Source organism: Hyperoodon ampullatus, assembly GCF_949752795.1.
Source record: "Hyperoodon ampullatus genome assembly, chromosome: 18".
Classification (NCBI taxonomy): Eukaryota; Metazoa; Chordata; class Mammalia; order Artiodactyla; family Ziphiidae; genus Hyperoodon; species Hyperoodon ampullatus.
In genome coordinates, this window is record NC_136931.1 from 14,600,361 (window position 1) to 14,608,308 (window position 7,948).

Consider the following 7,948-nt stretch of genomic DNA (forward strand, 5'->3'; position numbering starts at 1 on the left):
TTCATTGCAGCTCTATTCACAATAGCCCGGAGCTGGAAACAACCTAAGTGTCCATCATTGGATGAATGGATAAAGAAGATGTGGCACATATATACAATGGAATATTACTCAGCCATAAAAAGAAACGAAACTGAGCTATTTGTAATGAGGTGGATAGACCTAGAGTCTGTCATACAGAGTGAAGTAAGTCAGAAAGAGAAAGAGAAATACCGTATGCTAACACATATATATGGAATTAAAAAAAAAAATGTCATGAAGAACCTAGGGGTAAAACGGGAATAAAGACACAGACCTACTTGAGAATGGACTTGAGGATATGGGGAGGGGGAAGGGTAAGCTGTGACAAAGCGAAAGAGAGGCATGGACATATATACACTACCAAATGTAAGGTAGATAGATAGTGGGAAGCAGCCGCAGAGCACAGGGAGATCAGCTCGGTGCTTTGTGACCGCCTGGAGGGGTGGGATGGGGAGGGTGGGAGGGAGGGAGATGCATGAGGGAAGGGATGTGGGAACAGATGTATATGTATGACTGATTCACTTTGTTATAAAGCAGAAACTAATAAAATAAATAAATAAAAAATAAATAAATAAATAAATAAATATAGGAGTGTGTACATGTCAATCCCAAACTGCCTAACTATCCCTTCCCCCCACCCTTCCCCCCTGCACTCTCTATTCTTCCTGCCATAATGCAATAGGTGTCTAAGACTAATCCCTCCTTCTCTCCTCTGTGTCCCGGGTCTTTTCACCTTCTCAGGGAACGTGATTCCATCAGTCATTTCTCTCTCCTGTATCTCTCTGTCTCTCTCTCTGAACTTCATCCCAAAGGCACAGAGGAGCCTCTCTCCTGGTTCCATCAACATTTACATATGCGTGTCTCTACCATCTTGAAAATAAGTCTCTCAATCTCATGACTTGCTCCAATCATTGTCCTATCTCTCCCCTACTTCCTTCATGGCCAAAGTTCTTGAAAGAGCTGTGTGATCATGGTTTTCAGTTCATCATCTCCCAGCAATTCTTCAACTCATGAAAAATGTTTCTCCTCTATCATATCCCTGAAACTCTCTCATTGAAGACCTGAAATAACCTTGTTTGTTGCTACATCCAACCTGGAATTCTTTGCCCTTATCTTTACTGAACTCCTGACACTATTCAACACTGTGGTCTTCCTTCTTCAAACATTCTCTTTCTTTGACTTTGGCAACAACCTCCTGGTTTTCCTCCTATGCTCAGTCTTCCTTAAGCTTCTCTGTAGGCTCCAGTACCGCTGTCTATGCATTAAATGTTGGTGTCCTCAGAGTTCTCCACTAGGCCTTCTATTCTACCCTCCTCAGTCTACATGCTCGCCTAGGATGTCTCATCAAATTTCCAGGCAATCCTTAAATAAGTTGAGGATTCTCAACACTACTTGTTCAACCCAGAGCTCACTGCTGAGGCTACAGCCAGCTGGCCAACTGCCTAACAGAATTAGAAATTATCCCTCTTCTCCTTTATTCACCACATCCAGTCCCATCTTTACAAAGCATTATCTTGACCCCACCATCCCAGCCAGCTACCTCCCCTTTTCTTCACCCCATATGCAACAGCGTTTCTTGAAAATTCTCTTAAGCTCTTCAATCAAGCTTACTACTATACAACGCCATTGAAACAGCTCTTGTCAAGATCACTCATGACTCCTGCATTGCTAAAGGCAGTGGACAATTTTCAAGTCTCATCTTACTTTGATCTCTCAGCAGCATTTGACACAGTTAATGACCTACTTTTCCTTAGTATCTATCCTTCACTTGGCTTTCCAGACACCACCTTCTTCTGGTTTACCTCCTTCCTCACTGACTCTCCTTCTCAGTCTTCTTTGCTCATTTCTCCTCTCCCTGACTCTTAACATTGGGGTTAACAAAGGCTCATTTCTTGGCCCTCTTCTCTACACTAATTCCCTGAGAGATCTTATCCAATCTCAAGCCATAAATGTCATCTCTAGATCTATGATTCCTAGATATATATATATCTTCAATCCAGACCTCTCTTCCAACCTCTATTCTCTTATATACAACTGCCTACACAACTTCTCCACTTAAATGCATCCTAGGCATCTCAGATCAAACCGAGATCCAATTCCAGTCCCAAACACCTCTTCTGCCCACAGACATGTCAATAGATGGGAACTCACTCTCCCAGCTGTACAGGCCCAAACCTTGGTCTCATCATATACAAGTTAACTCATTTCCTTTTACTATGCTTTCTCCATTTGTGTCTTTTTACCATGGTTTCAATAATTTTTTTTCAAGAGGGCTCCTAGGTGCAAAGTTTGAGCAAGCTTAAAAATGTCTCCTTTATTCTCAAAGGATATTTAGACTGTCTTTCCCTCATAACTTTGTAGAATTTGTTCCATGATCACCTGGTAATGAGTGTTGCATTAGTTCTTCTTTCCTGACCTCTCCATTCATCTTGTGATTTGTGGAATTTCATCACTGAAGTAGGTGTTTTTTTTTTTTTTCAAACTCTTTTCTTATTGAATTCATGTTCTTAGTTTCCTCTGTAGCTCAAAGCAATTGCAGGGAACTTTAGCTTCCTTGGATTTTTTGGGGTTTTTTTTTTTTTTTTTGGCATCTATTTTACGCCTGCTGTGCTCATTTAACTTTTTTTTTAACATCTTTATTGGAGTATAATTTCTTTACAACGTTGTGTTAGTTTCTGCTGTATAACAAAGTGAATCAGCTATATTCATACGTATATCCCCATATCCCCTCCCTCTTGCAACTCCCTCCCACCCTCCCTATCCCACCACTCTAGGCGGTGCAAAGCACAGAGCTGATCTCCCTGTGCTATGCAGCTGCTTCCCACTAGCTATCTATTTTACATTTGGTAGTATATATATGTCAATGTTACTCTCTCACTTCGTCCCAGCTTACCCTTCCCCCTCCCCGAGTCCTCAAGTAACTCTTTCATTTCAGTCACCTGCAGAATGCTCCCTTAGTTACCATGTTGCTTCATGTTGCTCATGCTTCAAATGTACAGCTCTACCCAGTTCTTCATTCTGCTTTGTAGAAAGATGATGACAACTTCTTAACCTTATCTAGGACCTTTTTTTCCCCCTTCCGGCTACATTTTGAGGCCAGGGAACTGTATTCTGTCCACTTTCCTATAGCCTGAGGGCAGGAACTTGGGAACGAGCTTGGCAAACTTCCTGCAGCCTTTGGTATAGGACTGGCCTTACCTTCTCTTCTAAGATTTTGTCAATGTCCAGGCTGGGGTACCCCCTTTCCATGAGGGTGGGGGGAGGAGCGGGTGCTCTCGGGCTTCATCTCAATTCCCTGACTCATCATGGAATCCTGGCAGATGATAACACCTGGGGACTTTTCCTGGCTCAGGAAAACCTGAGATCATAGGTGGAAACCTCTACTCTTGGAAGAGATTTCCTTGACTTTTCTCTAAGTTCCCTACTCCCAATTTTGTCAGCTTCTATTCAAATCAGGGGCATTGGTGGGAATTCTCAAGGTTTTGCACCTTCCTTCCTTTCTTTGTGTCACTCTCTGGGGAAAGGGGGATGTAAGGGCTGCACTAAGTCACACCAGAATCTGCTTTTCTTTTTGTTGGACGCTTTTCAGTTTATAGCATGAGGATAAGGTCTTTCCTTCTTTGGTTGTTGCTGGCAATTATTTTTAACTGGTTGATTTCACTGAGTGATGGGGGACAGTGATTCTGGAAGCAAAAAAAGTGTTGTTTTTAATTGTTTGGAGACTGGCCATTTCACTCTACCATCCTTAGGGACAGGGTTGGGTGGGGGAGGAGATGAAATGTGGTGAACTTACACAGACCCCTGCCTGGTGGCAGCAGCAGGCTCTTCTCAGGGAGCCTGGTATTTTTCTTTTTTCGAAGGATATCTGGCTACCACAACCCTCATTTACTCTTTCTGCTGCTCTGTGTTTTCTCAGCAAGGAGTAGTGTCACCCTTAACACGAAAATGGCTTCTATTGTACTTGACTTTAGAACAGCACAAGTGGGAGAACCAGGAAGCTGCTCCCCACTCAGCAGCCAGGCTCAGGAAGGAAGCGGCCCAGCAGTGTGAAGGAGTGCAGCTGAGAGCAGGCGGGCTGAGCCCCAGGCACTGTAACAAAGACACAGCATGACAGAAGGAGACGGGTGGGAAATCTGGGCTTGGGCAGTGGTCTTGGGATGGAGTGCGGGAAAAGATGGAGGTGAGGTGGGTGGGAGATCTGCAAATCTGACATCTCCCATCATCACACAAGGTCCACAGCTGCCAGTGGGAGAAAACCAGCATCCCCAAGGAGTAATGAACACATGGTAACTAAGCATTGGAGCTTCGAATTAGCGAGCAAATCCCAACAGAACTCTGACACAATGGGCTCTGGCCTCAGAAGGCAGAAACCTTTTAAGTGCCAATGATCATCCCCTTGCTCTTCATCTTAGGCTCTGTCTCGGTGATGGATTGCCACCCGCATAGTGCCCTGGCATTTCGAAGCACAAAATAATTGGCTACAGAAGGTTGTTGGCCGCCTTTGTGGGAAGGAAGCTGCAAAAACAAATTCTATCAACTCAAATATTTTTTGATATTTTGAATCGGAGAGCACAAATTCTGTTATTTGACTTCTCCACGATATGAAATTGTTCTTTACTATAAAACCAAAAAGAGTAAAATGAAAACAGCCCTCCATATTTAGCAGTTAAATAGCCATTTGCTTTAAAGAGATTTTTGGATGTTTTATGTTCCTCTCTATATCATCCCTGTAAAGGGCATAGAGTTCTCCACTTCTTTGAAGAAGAAACTGAAGCAACAATAACCCAAGAGTATAGAGTTAGCAGAGCTGGGAAAGCTTAGGAACAGTAGCTACACTTTATTGATATTGCTAATATTAGTTAATGAACGAATGAATATTAATATAGTTAAACTTAGTGCTGGCACTGGGTTACTCATTTAGTCCTCCCAACAACCAGATTATTACTATTATCTCTATTTTACAGAAGAGAATGTGACTTGAACAGGTTCAAGAGCTTGAACAAAACCACACAGCTAGCCCCTGGTGAAGTTAGGACAAGACATAGGTCATCTGACCTCAGAGCCTCTTCAATCGCCACGTGCCTGCCTAGTTATCTATTGCTGCATAACGAACTAGCCCAAAATTTACTAGCTTAGGGGTGGAACTTCCAGAATGGTGGAGGAAAACTTAGTGGCTTAAAACAACATCTGTTATCTTACGGTTTTTGTGGGTCGGGAATCGGAGCACAGCTGGGTGCCTCTGGCTCTGGATCCCTCCCAAGCCTATAATCAAGGTGTCAGCTGGCACTGCAGTCATCTCAAGGCTCGAGTGGGAAAGGATCTGCTTCCAAGCTCACGCCCATGCTTGCTGGCAGGATTCAGCTCCTTGCTGGCCCTTGGCCAGATGCCACCCCAAGTTCCTTGCCCCATGGACCTCTCCATAGGGCACAACGTGGCAGCTTGCTGTATCAGAGCAAATAAACAAGAACCAGAGAGAAAGAGTCTGAGCAAGATGGAAGTCCCAGTCTTTTGTAACCTAATTTTGGCACAGTCTGTTCATTAGAAGCAAGAGTCACTAGATCCAGCTCACATTTAAGGGGAGGGGGTTACACAGAGGATAATTCCTGTGGATGCCAGGAAGTAGTGATCATTGAGAGCCATTTCAGAAGCCACCTGTCACCGTGTCCTTCTCCAGTAACTGCGCCTCTCCCATCACTCACAGGGGCAGGCTAAATGGTATGATTGTATGTGACTGTGACCCCCTAGCCACAGTCCAGAGCTGGACACCTGACCCAAACCTGGCCAGTTAGATGCTTCCCCCCCCAGGAATTCAGAATTACAATCCAGAGACCCTGGCTGGTTTCTACTAGAGGCTTGAAATGGATTGAAATTAACAGGAGCTACGAGGCAGCCATCTTCGGCTGTGCTCCAAAATAAGCAGAGAGAGCCACATATGAGTGGGGTGGGGGGGAGGGGAGGAAGAAAGAGAGAGATGGACAGATAGACAATGCTTCCTCCCCTGGATTTGGAGAGGTACAATAAGAAGTTTAGGTTTCTGTCACGTGTAACCAGGGGTGATCGTCATAATACTTAACCACCGATAAGGCCCAAATGCCAACCAATCCAGAGGGAACTCACCATAAACATCTAGTGCAGCCCACTGCTGGACTCTGGGTGCTCATCAGCTCTTTGCCCCCGCCTCAGAGCTCACCTCTTTCCCACCTCGACCACACTGCTGCCCTCAGAGAGTGAGGCTGCAGGGAAGTGTGACCTAAGGACCTCAGGATCACCAGCGCAGGACCACGCAGCAGGTCACACAAACTGTAGCGCGATCACAGCTTTCCTCTGTAGCCCACTGGGGAGTCAGTATTGCTTTCCGACAACTCACAGATGAGTTTTTGTGATAATGTCAAGTGCGTTCACTGTGACCCCTGCAGTAACACACACAAGTGGCCTATCCAGGGATGGAAAGCTTCCATGTGATCTGTGTGAGAAGGGGCTAGATCCACTAGCGGGTTATGGGATTTGGGGAACGTGCCACTCCGTCTAAAACAGGACCATGGAGCTCCCTGATACACTCCAGGGACTGGGAACCCCTAGACTGTATGCACAGAGTGTTGTGGGTATTCACAGGTATGTAGGTAACATCAGGTACTCCAATGACATGATGAAGACAAGACAAAATGAAAGAGGCCAAGAGGTGCTGTTTAGGGAAAGGATTAGGTTTATTATGACCATTTTTTAAACTAAATCAACTGAGAGTCAGCAAAATCAGTGGATGCTCACCCAGCCTGATTCTGCTCAGGAACAAGGAGTAGACACCAGCATTCCTCTCTAGACTGGGAAGAATTTCCACCCTGACTCCTTGTCTCCCCACAATTTCCTTTCTCCATTAGGAATAAACGTCAGTGAGTGCCATCTGAAAGCCGGTGAGGAATTGATCACTGAAGGAAGTTTTGCCCTGAACATTAAACCAAAATCTGATTTCCCTTTGAGATCTCCTGTTGAGTTAAACCTTTGCATGACAGCTATACAGTCAGATGAGTCTTTTTCCTACATTAGATATTGTGGATGATTGTTCTGCTCCCTTGTCCAATGAAATATGGGGTAAATTGTTACAATTTGCAACAAAGACAGGTTTATGCCCCTGTCTCACAAATGAGCGTGGTGTGCACGTTCCTTTCTTAAAAAAATAAGGTATATACTTCGATGCACTGAAGTGGAGATCAATACTCATAATTATAAGCCATAACTCACAATACAAATTTTCCTTGAATCAGGAATTTTTCCCTAGAAGAGATTTTTCTTAAGGTATATGTTACTTTTATAATTAAAGGAAGGAGGAAAAAATATATATATATATGTAATCGTCATTTTTTTATCAGACTTTAGATGAATTAATTGCAAAATCCTGTCCTACATTACCAATTGGACGTGCAGCAACCACATGCTTCTATGTCAAGATGTCCTTTGGAGATTCATCATCATCAAGAGAAGAGTGCATGATATTTTCTGAGCACTCACTGTGTGCCAGGCACCACACTAAACACTAGGCATGCATCTGCTCACTGGAGCCTCACAGCAACCCTCCCAATAACTATTATTATCTCCATTTTACGGAAGAGGAAATTGAGTCATCAAAAGGTTCAGAAATTTGGGGCTTCCCTGGTGACGCAGTGGTTGAGAGTCCGCCTGCCAATGCAGGGGACACGGGTTCGTGCCCTTGTCTGGGAAGATCCCACATGCCGCGGAGCGGCTGGGCCCGTGAGCCATGGCCACTGAGCCTGCGCGTCTGGAGCCTGTGCTCCACAATGGGAGAGGCCACAACAGTGAGAGGCCCACATACCACAAAAAAAAAAAAAAAAAAAAAAAAAAAGGTTCAGAAATTTGACCAAAGGTGCATGTTTAGTAACTGGGAGAGCAGGGATTTGGAACCAGGTCTGTTTTATTC